General features: G+C 35.1%; 1 protein-coding gene across 8 annotated transcripts in view; it reads right to left on the bottom strand.

Annotated features, from left to right (window-relative positions):
- Positions 1-14,491, bottom strand: part of LOC133542339 (ovarian cancer G-protein coupled receptor 1-like) — a 621,591-nt gene that overhangs the window by 33,782 nt on the left and 573,318 nt on the right. The window lies entirely within an intron of this gene.

Genomic DNA, 14,491 nt, shown 5'->3' on the forward strand with positions numbered 1-14,491 from the left:
GTTTGTACAGTGAATGTATATGTACAGTATGTGTATATGTGTGTTTGTGCAGTGAATGTATATGTACAGTATGTGTATATGTATGTTTGTACAGTGAATGTATATTTACATGTATATGTATGTTTGTACAGTGAATGTATATGTACAGTATGTGTATATGTGTGTTTGTGCAGTGAATGTATATGTACAGTATGTGTATATGTGTGTCTGTACAGTGAATGTATATGTACAGTATGTGTATATGTATGTTTGTACAGTGAATGTATATGTACAGTATGTGTATATGTATGTTTGTACAGTGAATGTATATGTACAGTATGTGTATATGTGTGTTTGTACAGTGAATGTATATGTACAGTATGTGTATATGTATGTTTGTACAGTGAATGTATATTTACATGTATATGTATGTTTGTACAGTGAATGTATATGTACAGTATGTGTATATGTGTGTTTGTGCAGTGAATGTATATGTACAGTATGAGTATATGTATGTTTGTGCAGTGAATGTATATGTACAGTATGTGTATATGTGTGTTTGCACAGTGAATATATATGTACAGTATGTGTATATGTATGTTTGTACAGTGAATGTATATGTACAGTATGTGTATATGTATGTTTGTACAGTGAATGTATATGTACAGTATGTGTATATGTATGTTTGTACAGTGAATGTATATGTACAGTATGTGTATATGTATGTTTGTACAGTGAATGTATATGTACAGTATGTGTATATGTGTGTTTGTACAGTGAATGTATATGTACAGTATGTGTATATGTATGTTTGTACAGTGAATGTATATTTACATGTATATGTATGTTTGTACAGTGAATGTATATGTACAGTATGTGTATATGTATGTTTGTACAGTGAATGTATATGTACAGTATGTGTATATGTGTGTTTGTACAGTGAATGTATATGTACAGTATGTGTATATGTATGTTTGTACAGTGAATGTATATTTACATGTATATGTATGTTTGTACAGTGAATGTATATGTACAGTATGTGTATATGTGTGTTTGTGCAGTGAATGTATATGTACAGTATGTGTATATGTGTGTTTGTACAGTGAATGTATATGTACAGTATGTGTATATGTGTGTTTGCACAGTGAATATATATGTACAGTATGTGTATATGTATGTTTGTACAGTGAATGTATATGTACAGTATGTGTATATGTATGTTTGTACAGTGAATGTATATGTACAGTATGTGTATATGTGTGTTTGTGCAGTGAATGTATATGTACAGTATGTGTATATGTGTGTTTGTACAGTGAATATATATGTACAGTATGTGTATATGTGTGTTTGTACAGTGAATGTATATGTACAGTATGTGTATATGTGTGTTTGTACAGTGAATATATATGTACAGTATGTGTATATGTATGTTTGTACAGTGAATGTATATGTACAGTATGTGTATATGTATGTTTGTACAGTGAATGTATATGTACAGTATGTGTATATGTATGTTTGTGCAGTGAATGTATATGTACAGTATGTGTATATGTATGTTTGTACAGTGAATGTATATGTACAGTATGTGTAAATGTGTGTTTGTACAGTGAATGTATATGTACAGTATGTGTATATGTGTGTTTGTACAGTGAATGTATATGTACAGTATGTTTATATGTATGTTTGTACAGTGAATGTATATGTACAGTATATGTAAATGTGTGTTTGTACAGTGAATGTATATGTACAGTATGTGTATATGTGTGTTTGTACAGTGAATGTATATGTACAGTATGTGTATATGTATGTTTGTACAGTGAATGTATATGTACAGTATGTGTAAATGTGTGTTTGTACAGTGAATGTATATGTACAGTATGTGTATATGTGTGTTTGTACAGTGAATGTATATGTACAGTATGTGTATATGTATGTTTGTACAGTGAATGTATATGTACAGTATGTGTAAATGTGTGTTTGTACAGTGAATGTATATGTACAGTATGTGTATATGTGTGTTTGTACAGTGAATGTATATGTACAGTATGTGTATATGTATGTTTGTACAGTGAATGTATATGTACAGTATGTGTATATGTATGTTTGTACAGTGAATGTATATGTACAGTATGTGTATATGTATGTTTGTACAGTGAATGTATATGTACAGTATGTGTATATGTATGTTTGTACAGTGAATGTATATGTACAGTATGTGTATATGTATGTTTGTACAGTGAATGTATATGTACAGTATGTGTATATGTGTGTTTGTACAGTGAATGTATATGTACAGTATGTGTATATGTGTGTTTGTACAGTGAATGTATATGTACAGTATGTGTATATGTATGTTTGTACAGTGAATGTATATTTACATGTATATGTATGTTTGTACAGTGAATGTATATTTACATGTATATGTATGTTTGTACAGTGAATGTATATTTACATGTATATGTATGTTTGTACAGTGAATGTATATGTACAGTATGTGTATATGTGTGTTTGTGCAGTGAATGTATATGTACAGTATGTGTATATGTGTGTTTGTACAGTGAATGTATATGTACAGTATGTGTATATGTATGTTTGTACAGTGAATGTATATTTACATGTATATGTATGTTTGTACAGTGAATGTACATGTACAGTATGTGTATATGTGTGTTTGTGCAGTGAATGTATATGTACAGTATGTGTATATGTGTGTTTGCACAGTGAATATATATGTACAATATGTGTATATGTGTGTTTGTACAGTGAATGTATATGTACAGTATGTGTATATGTATGTTTGCACAGTGAATATATATGTACAATATGTGTATATGTGTGTTTGTACAGTGAATGTATATGTACAGTATGTGTATATGTGTGTTTGCACAGTGAATGTATATGTACAGTATGTGTATATGTATGTTTGTACAGTGAATGTATATGTACAGTATGTGTATATGTGTGTTTGCACAGTGAATATATATGTACAATATGTGTATATGTGTGTTTGTACAGTGAATGTATATGTACAGTATGTGTATATGTGTGTTTGCACAGTGAATGTATATGTACAGTATGTGTATATGTATGTTTGTACAGTGAATGTATATGTACAGTATGTGTATATGTATGTTTGTGCAGTGAATGTATATGTACAGTATGTGTATATGTGTGTTTGTACAGTGAATGTATATGTACAGTATGTGTATATGTATGTTTGTACAGTGAATGTATATGTACAGTATGTGTATATGTGTGTTTGTACAGTGAATGTATATGTACAGTATGTGTATATGTGTGTTTGTGCAGTGAATGTATATGTACAGTATGTGTATATGTGTGTTTGTACAGTGAATGTATATGTACAGTATGTGTATATGTATGTTTGTACAGTGAATGTATATGTACAGTATGTGTATATGTATGTTTGTACAGTGAATGTATATGTACAGTATGTGTATATGTGTGTTTGTACAGTGAATGTATATGTACAGTATGTGTATATGTATGTTTGTACAGTGAATGTATATTTACATGTATATGTATGTTTGTACAGTGAATGTATATGTACAGTATGTGTATATGTGTGTTTGTGCAGTGAATGTATATGTACAGTATGTGTATATGTGTGTTTGCACAGTGAATATATATGTACAGTATGTGTATATGTATGTTTGTACAGTGAATGTATATGTACAGTATGTGTATATGTGTGTTTGTACAGTGAATGTATATGTACAGTATGTGTATATGTATGTTTGTACAGTGAATGTATATTTACATGTATATGTATGTTTGTACAGTGAATGTATATGTACAGTATGTGTATATGTGTGTTTGTGCAGTGAATGTATATGTACAGTATGTGTATATGTGTGTTTGCACAGTGAATATATATGTACAGTATGTGTATATGTGTGTTTGTACAGTGAATGTATATGTACAGTATGTGTATATGTGTGTTTGTACAGTGAATATATATGTACAGTATGTGTATATGTATGTTTGTACAGTGAATGTATATGTACAGTATGTGTATATGTATGTTTGTACAGTGAATGTATATGTACAGTATGTGTATATGTATGTTTGTGCAGTGAATGTATATGTACAGTATGTGTATATGTATGTTTGTAAAGTGAATGTATATGTACAGTATGTGTATATGTGTGTTTGTACAGTGAATGTATATGTACAGTATGTGTATATGTGTGTTTGTACAGTGAATGTATATGTACAGTATGTGTATATGTATGTTTGTACAGTGAATGTATATGTACAGTATGTGTAAATGTGTGTTTGTACAGTGAATGTATATGTACAGTATGTGTATATGTGTGTTTGTACAGTGAATGTATATGTACAGTATGTGTATATGTATGTTTGTACAGTGAATGTATATGTACAGTATGTGTATATGTATGTTTGTACAGTGAATGTATATGTACAGTATGTGTATATGTGTGTTTGTACAGTGAATGTATATGTACAGTATGTGTATATGTGTGTTTGTACAGTGAATGTATATGTACAGTATGTGTATATGTATGTTTGTACAGTGAATGTATATGTACAGTATGTGTAAATGTGTGTTTGTACAGTGAATGTATATGTACAGTATGTGTATATGTGTGTTTGTACAGTGAATGTATATGTACAGTATGTGTATATGTATGTTTGTACAGTGAATGTATATGTACAGTATGTGTAAATGTGTGTTTGTACAGTGAATGTATATGTACAGTATGTGTATATGTGTGTTTGTACAGTGAATGTATATGTACAGTATGTGTATATGTATGTTTGTACAGTGAATGTATATGTACAGTATGTGTATATGTGTGTTTGTACAGTGAATGTATATGTACAGTATGTGTATATGTATGTTTGTACAGTGAATGTATATTTACATGTATATGTATGTTTGTACAGTGAATGTATATGTACAGTATGTGTATATGTGTGTTTGTGCAGTGAATGTATATGTACAGTATGTGTATATGTGTGTTTGTACAGTGAATGTATATGTACAGTATGTGTATATGTATGTTTGTACAGTGAATGTATATGTACAGTATGTGTATATGTGTGTTTGTACAGTGAATGTATATGTACAGTATGTGTATATGTGTGTTTGTACAGTGAATGTATATGTACAGTATGTGTATATGTATGTTTGTACAGTGAATGTATATGTACAGTATGTGTAAATGTGTGTTTGTACAGTGAATGTATATGTACAGTATGTGTATATGTGTGTTTGTACAGTGAATGTATATGTACAGTATGTGTATATGTATGTTTGTACAGTGAATGTATATGTACAGTATGTGTAAATGTGTGTTTGTACAGTGAATGTATATGTACAGTATGTGTATATGTGTGTTTGTACAGTGAATGTATATGTACAGTATGTGTATATGTATGTTTGTACAGTGAATGTATATGTACAGTATGTGTATATGTGTGTTTGTACAGTGAATGTATATGTACAGTATGTGTATATGTATGTTTGTACAGTGAATGTATATTTACATGTATATGTATGTTTGTACAGTGAATGTATATGTACAGTATGTGTATATGTGTGTTTGTGCAGTGAATGTATATGTACAGTATGTGTATATGTGTGTTTGTACAGTGAATGTATATGTACAGTATGTGTATATGCATGTTTGTACAGTGAATGTATATGTACAGTATGTGTATATGTATGTTTGTACAGTGAATGTATATGTACAGTATGTGTATATGTATGTTTGTACAGTGAATGTATATGTACAGTATGTGTATATGTGTGTTTGTACAGTGAATGTATATGTACAGTATGTGTATATGTATGTTTGTACAGTGAATGTATATGTACAGTATGTGTATATGTGTGTTTGTACAGTGAATGTATATGTACAGTATGTGTATATGTATGTTTGTACAGTGAATGTATATTTACATGTATATGTATGTTTGTACAGTGAATGTATATGTACAGTATGTGTATATGTGTGTTTGTGCAGTGAATGTATATGTACAGTATGAGTATATGTATGTTTGTGCGGTGAATGTATATGTACAGTATGTGTATATGTGTGTTTGCACAGTGAATATATATGTACAGTATGTGTATATGTATGTTTGTACAGTGAATGTATATGTACAGTATGTGTATATGTATGTTTGTACAGTGAATGTATATGTACAGTATGTGTATATGTGTGTTTGTGCAGTGAATGTATATGTACAGTATGTGTATATGTGTGTTTGTACAGTGAATATATATGTACAGTATGTGTATATGTGTGTTTGTACAGTGAATGTATATGTACAGTATGTGTATATGTGTGTTTGTACAGTGAATATATATGTACAGTATGTGTATATGTATGTTTGTACAGTGAATGTATATGTACAGTATGTGTATATGTATGTTTGTACAGTGAATGTATATGTACAGTATGTGTATATGTATGTTTGTGCAGTGAATGTATATGTACAGTATGTGTATATGTATGTTTGTAAAGTGAATGTATATGTACAGTATGTGTATATGTGTGTTTGTACAGTGAATGTATATGTACAGTATGTGTATATGTGTGTTTGTACAGTGAATGTATATGTACAGTATGTGTATATGTATGTTTGTACAGTGAATGTATATGTACAGTATGTGTAAATGTGTGTTTGTACAGTGAATGTATATGTACAGTATGTGTATATGTGTGTTTGTACAGTGAATGTATATGTACAGTATGTGTATATGTGTGTTTGTACAGTGAATGTATATGTACAGTATGTGTATATGTGTGTTTGTACAGTGAATGTATATGTACAGTATGTGTATATGTATGTTTGTACAGTGAATGTATATGTACAGTATGTGTAAATGTGTTTGTACAGTGAATGTATATGTACAGTATGTGTATATGTGTGTTTGTACAGTGAATGTATATGTACAGTATGTGTATATGTGTGTTTGTACAGTGAATGTATATGTACAGTATGTGTATATGTATGTTTGTACAGTGAATGTATATGTACAGTATGTGTATATGTGTGTTTGTACAGTGAATGTATATGTACAGTATGTGTATATGTGTGTTTGTACAGTGAATGTATATGTACAGTATGTGTAAATGTGTGTTTGTACAGTGAATGTATATGTACAGTATGTGTATATGTGTGTTTGTACAGTGAATGTATATGTACAGTATGTGTATATGTATGTTTGTACAGTGAATGTATATGTACAGTATGTGTATATGTATGTTTGTACAGTGAATGTATATGTACAGTATGTGTATATGTATGTTTGTGCAGTGAATGTATATGTACAGTATGTGTATATGTATGTTTGTACAGTGAATGTATATGTACAGTATGTGTATATGTGTGTTTGTACAGTGAATGTATATGTACAGTATGTGTATATGTGTGTTTGTACAGTGAATGTATATGTACAGTATGTGTATATGTATGTTTGTACAGTGAATGTATATGTACAGTATGTGTATATGTGTGTTTGTACAGTGAATGTATATGTACAGTATGTGTATGTTTGTACAGTGAATGTATATGTACAGTATGTGTATATGTGTGTTTGTACAGTGAATGTATATGTACAGTATGTGTATATGTATGTTTGTACAGTGAATGTATATGTACAGTATGTGTATATGTGTGTTTGTACAGTGAATGTATATGTACAGTATGTGTATGTTTGTACAGTGAATGTATATGTACAGTATGTGTATATGTGTGTTTGTACAGTGAATGTATATGTACAGTATGTGTATATGTGTGTTTGTACAGTGAATGTATATGTACAGTATGTGTATATGTGTGTTTGTACAGTGAATGTATATGTACAGTATGTGTATATGTATGTTTGTACAGTGAATGTATATGTACAGTATGTGTATATGTATGTTTGTACAATGAATGTGCGTGTGAATGTACGAACTTTGAGTATGAAGGTATGTACTGTATTTGTGTATGTATGTGGAAGCCTAGGTACCTATGTACTGTATGTATTTATTTGAGTATATGTGTATTTGTACGTACAATATATTTGACTCCCAGTGTGTGTGGGAGCCAGAGTACAGCCCAAGTCACCCAGAGAGCCCACCTCACAAACAGCAGGTGTGGCGCCCAGGGAAGCAGGGACTACCGGCCCCATGCAGCCAGCGACAGGAACCCCAGAGCCCGGCCCACCGTGCCGCCGGTAAGAGCCAGCAGCAGGCCACAGACAGACGCGCCCGGCAGAGGACAAGGCACGAGAGAAGCAGGGGACAGCCAGACCTCAAGCCAGCGAGAGACCACACCCCACACGGGCAGAAAGGCGGGACGCCCCGCCCGGGGGGCCCAAAGAATTTCATGGTTGCAACACGTGCCAAAGGAGTTGGGAAAGGGCATGTTCACCACTGTGTTACACCACCTTTTCTTTTAACAACACTCAATAAACGTTTGGGAGTTGAGAAAACTAATTGTTGAAGCTTTGAAAGTGGAATTCTTTCCCATTCTTGTTTTATGTAAAGCTTCAGTCCTTCAACAGTCCAAGGTCTCTGCTGTCATATTTTACGCTACATAATGCGCCACACATTTTCTATGGGAGACAGGTCTGGACTGCAGGCGGGCCAGGAAAGTACCCGCACTCTTTTTTTACGAAGCCACGCTGTTGTAACACGTGCTGAGAGGTGCTGAGTCCGAATCCAGGATAGACCAGGGGTTAAGACAGCTAACTCGGAATGCAAGGTACTGGGTTCAAACCCCATTCTGGTTGATGGTATTTTTTTCTACCTCAACATTCTTTACTGAGCCAGGGGTCATAGATAACATTTGTGTATGGAAAGAAATCTAAAGTTCACAAGACTAAGGGTAGCTCAATGGTGAAGACTGCTGACTTGGACAGAGAGGTAATGAGTTCAAAACCTGCTAATTTGGAATGAAAGGTACTGGGTTCAATCCCATCTCTGGTTGGTGGTATTTTTTTTACATCATCATTCTTCACTGAGCCAGGGGTAATAGATGACATTTGTGTATGGAAAGAAATCATGTCCGCACAAGACCAAGATAGCTTAGGGGTTACGACTATTGACTTGGAATTTGAGGTACTAGGTTCAAATCCCACTCAGTTTGAAATATTTTTTTTCCACCTCCAACATATTTTACTGAGCCAGGAGTCCTCAATTACATTTGTGTATGGAATACAATCTTGTCTACACAAGACCCAGGATAGACCAGGGGTTGAGATTGTTAACTCAGAATGAAAGGTACTGGGTGCAAACCCCACCCTGTCGTAGATAATATTTGTGTATGGAAAGAAATCTTAACTTTAGAAGACCAAGGGTAACTCGGTGGTTAAAACTGCTGACATGGGAAAAGATATACTGGGTTCAAACCCACTCTTGTTCACAGCATTTAGTTCAATCATACTTTACTGAGCCACTGGTCATAGATAACATTTGTGTATGGAAAGAAATCGAGAACTCACAAGACTAAGGGTAGCTCAGTGATTAAGAGTACTTACTTCGAATGAAAGGTACTGGGTTCAAACCCCACTTTAGTTGACAGAATTTTGTTCCACATCATTATACTTGAGTGAACCAGGAATACTCAAATACATTTGTGAATGGAACACAATCTAGACTACACTAGACCCAGGATAGACCAGGGGTTAAGACTCCTGACTGGGAATAAAAGGTACTGAGTTCAAACTCACTCTGTTTGGCATTATTTAGTTCTATCTCTTAGTACTTTAGTGAGCCAGGGGTTGTAAATAACATTTGTGTATGGAAAGAAAGCATGCATTCACAAGACCCAGGATAGACCAGTGGTTAAGACTGCTGACTTGGAATGAAAGGTACCGAGTTCAAACCCCACTCTGGTTCATGGTGTTTTGTTCTCTCTCGTCATACTTTACTGAGTCAGGAGTCCTCGATTACATTCGTGTATGAGAAAAAAATTGCATTTTCTCATGACCCAGGATAGACAAGGGGTTAAGACTGCTGACTGGGAATAAAAGATACTGGGATCAAATCCCACACTATTTGATGGTATTTTGTTCTATCTCTTTACTGAGTCAGGAGTCCTCGATTACATTTGTGTATGAGAAAAAAAATAGTTTCTTCATCACCCAGGATAGCCCAGTGGTTAAGGCTGTTGACTCAGATTTGAGTGTGCTGGGTTCGAATCCTGGTTGGGTTGACATGTAATTTGCAAAACTGGCTGGAAGCTTCAGGTTGACATATATTTTGACTGTGTCACTTCTCCCTTGTAATGTTAAAATAATTATTTAATTAACTTTTTTTTTTTTTATCCAATTACAATTAACCTTTTTTTTCTTATTTGTACCCAGGAGAGCTCATTGGTCAACGCTCTTTATTATTAACTTTTTTCTCCTATTCCCACCCACCTCAGGAATTACACTCACTCGCACACACGCACTCACACACACTCATTCATACACACACACTCAGAGGTAACCCCTGAGGTGTCATCTTTGACAATTTATTTTTGATTATTATCATCTTTAGTGTTGACTTAATTTTTTAACTATATGTTAGTCAAACAAGTAGCACATAACATTACTCTGTGTGGGGGAGAAGAAACACCCCACAATGTATGTCGTTTTGACGCCATACAGCCAAATTACTGAGTCCCTGTATGGGATTTGAACTCAGTACCTCTGTATCCGGAGCCCACAGTGTTGACCATTGAGCTATCCTGGGTCCCATTAAGATTTGGTTTTCGCTCATATACAAATGTTATCAGTCAACTATGATCCAGGCGAAAAAACAAGACCTCCCAAGTCATGGATTTGAACCCAGGATCACTGCGTGAGAGACAACAGTCTTAACCATTGAGCTAGTCTGAGTCTCTTTGTAAGTGAAGTCTGGCTCATTCACTAATGGAATCATGACATCTGTCGCAGTGAACTACAACTGAGGTGGAACTAAATTTTGAACCTAAGTTAAATATCAAAACTAATGGAATTCAAACCCAGTACCCCTGTATTTGTTTTTGTTTTTCTGGTCCTGTCCAGCTTCTCAGGCAAATCATATAGTAGATGTAGATGCCCATATCGGCTGTTAAGATTTACTTTACGAAAGAGAAGTGTAGGATACTTATCTTGTTGCTTTATTTGAATTTGACTTTATTAAATGTATTTATATTATATTTGGTGCAGCCGGGCCGGAGCAGGAGGGGATAGAAAGAGAAATAAAGGAAGACAGAGGGGGAAATTGTGGGGACAAGAGGGGGATTAGACAGAGAGACAACAACAACAACAGCAAACACAACAATAACAACAATAATAGAACAACATCAGCATATAGGATATGTACAAATATGATGGCAACAGTAATAGCAAAGAAGCAGTTAGCAAAATAAATAATACAAAAATGACAATGAGCATATTTACACTACAAATGGAGCAATACAAATACCAATAGAAATATCACTATTGATAATGAACAATACCAATAATTGACCTCTATTATCAACAATACAGTTGTTCAAATGCAACAATACATACAACTACAGATACCAACAAATTCAGAAAAATGGAGGGGAAGAAAGAGAAGCAATCTATATTAACCTTGTAAATTGTTATTGTATATATATATATATATATATGTGTGTATATATATATATATATATACACACATATATATATACACATATATATATATATATATATATATATATATATATATATATATATAGACATATATATATATATATACACACACATATATATATATACACATTTATTTATATATATATATATATATATATATATATATATATATATATACACACATTTATATATATATAGAATAGAATAGAATAGAATAGAGTTTTATTGTCATTATTGCAATGAACAAGTTCAAAGAACAACGAAATTGGAGCAGCTCCTCCTAAGGTGCATATACAATATGGTAGTATAAATAGTAAAAAAAAAAAGATAGAGATGACAGATGTATCTATGTATATGTATATGTATCCACACAGATGCATATCTGCATGCATATGAATACATATACACACATACATAAAACATTATTGCACATTGTAGTCCAAAAAAATAGAAAAACATTTAAACATGACACATGAGGACATGATGGACATATTGTGCTCACTCAGTGCCTGTTTAGTGCTACTATGGCTCTTGGGTAAAAGCTATTTTTTAGTCTATTGGTGCTCGCTTTTAGCACCCTGTAGCGTCTGCCTGAGGGTAGCAGTTCCAGGTGGCTGTGCCCGGGGTGGAATGGGTCTTTCAGGATGCTCTGTGCTTTCCTGAGACAGCGGGAGCTGTACAGGTCAGCCAGGGAGGGGAGGGGGCATCCGATTAACTTCTGGGCGGTCTTTATGACTCTCTGGAGCGCCGTTCTCTCTGCGGCCATGCAGCTGCTGAAGCACACGCAGATGCAGTAGGTCAGGATGCTCTCAATGGAGCACCGGTAGAAGGACACCAGCAGTTCCTGTGAGAGGTGGTTGTTCCTGAGTATTCTCAGGAAGTGCAGTCTCTGGTGTGCCTTCTTGATGGTAGCCGTGGTGTTGGTGCTCCAGGATAGGTCGTTGGCCAGGTGGACTCCCAGGGAGCGGAAGTCGGAGACCCTCTCCACACAGTCACCACTGATGATCAGGGGCAGGATGTCCGTTTTTTTCCTCCTGAAGTCTATGACCAGCTCCTTGGTCTTGGAGGTGTTCAGGGCCAGGTTGTTGACTTTGCACCAATCCGACAGCTTCTCCACCTCATCCCGATATGCAGCCTCGTCTCCCTCCGAGATGAGCCCAACTACGGTGGTGTCATCCGCAAATTTGATGATGGAGTTGCTGGAGTGGGCAGGTGTGCAGTCGTATGTGTAGATGGAGTAGAGAAGGGGGCTCAGCACGCAGCCTTGTGGAGAGCCGGTACTGAGGTGCAGGCTTGATGACATGTGGCGACCCAACTGCACCCTCTGGGGGCGCTTGGATAAGAAGTCCTTAATCCACATGCAGATGGAGTTCGAGAGACCCAGGTCAGACAGTTTGGACACCAGTCTATCAGGAATAATGGTGTTAAATGCCGAGCTATGATCCACAAAAAGCAGCCGAACGTAGCTCCCCCCCTTCTCCAGGTGACCCAGGGAGGAGTGTAGGGCTGTGGCGATGGCGTCCTCTGTGGACCTGTTGGCTCTGTAGGCAAACTGGTGTGGGTCGAGCTCGGGAGGGAGGACGGAGGTGATATGGGTCCGTACCAGCTTCTCGAAGCACTATATATATATATATATATATATATATATATATATATATATATATATATATATATATATATATATATACACACACACACAAAAAACATATATATATATAAATACATATATTTATATACACACACCACACACATGTATACACATATGTGTATGTATATATATAAATATATATGTGTGTGTATCAATCAATCAATCAATGTTTATTTATATAGCCCCGAATCACAAATGTCTCAAAGGACTGCACAAATCATTACGACTACAACATCCTCGGAAGAACCCACAAAAGGGCAAGGAAAACTCACACCCAGTGGGCAGGGAGAATTCACATCCAGTGGGACGCCAGTGACAATGCTGACTATGAGAAACCTTGGAGAGGACCTCAGATGTGGGCAACCCCCCCCCTCTAGGGGACCGAAAGCAATGGATGTGGAGCGGGTCTAACATGATACTGTGAAAGTTCAATCCATAGTGGCTCCAACACAGCCGCGAGAGTTCAGTTCAAGCGGATCCAAGACAGCAGCGAGAGTCCCGTCCACAGGAAACCATCTCAAGCGGATCAGCAGCGTAGAGATGTCCCCAACCGATACAGGCGAGTGGTCCATCCTGGGTCCCGACGAGCGGTCCATCCTGGGTCTCGACTCTGGACAGCCAGTACTTCATCCATGGTCATCGGACCGGACCCCCTCCACAAGGGAGGGGGGGGCAGAGGAGAAAAAAGAAAAGAAGCGGCAGATCAACTGGTTTAAAAAGGAGGTCTATTTAAAGGCTAGAGTATACAGATGAGTTTTAAGGTGAGACTTAAATGCTTCTACTTATACATATATATAGAGATATATATAAATACATGTATATATGTATGTATATATACATATATATATATATATATACAAAAACATATATATACACTACCCACACATTATATATATATATATATATATATATATACATACATACATTAGTGGTTCTTAACCTTGATGGAGGTACTGAACCCCACCAGTTTCATATGCGCATCCACCAAACCCTTCTTTAGTGAAAAACAAAATGTTTTTCAAGTTCAAGACAAAGTTATAAGATCTTTTACTGGTGCATGAACATCACCTTATTCAAAGAACAAAATCAACACAGTAAATTAAGTCGTAACAAATTACACACCTGCAAATCAGGTTGGGTTCTGCTGTTGCCATATCCCTAATATTCCGATAGGGAGAAGTTTTTATGTACACGATGAGTCAGGTGTGGCTTGAGTGGAGGCTCCACCG

The sequence above is a fragment of the Nerophis ophidion genome, linkage group LG24 (genome assembly GCF_033978795.1).
Source record: "Nerophis ophidion isolate RoL-2023_Sa linkage group LG24, RoL_Noph_v1.0, whole genome shotgun sequence".
Classification (NCBI taxonomy): domain Eukaryota; kingdom Metazoa; phylum Chordata; class Actinopteri; order Syngnathiformes; family Syngnathidae; genus Nerophis; species Nerophis ophidion.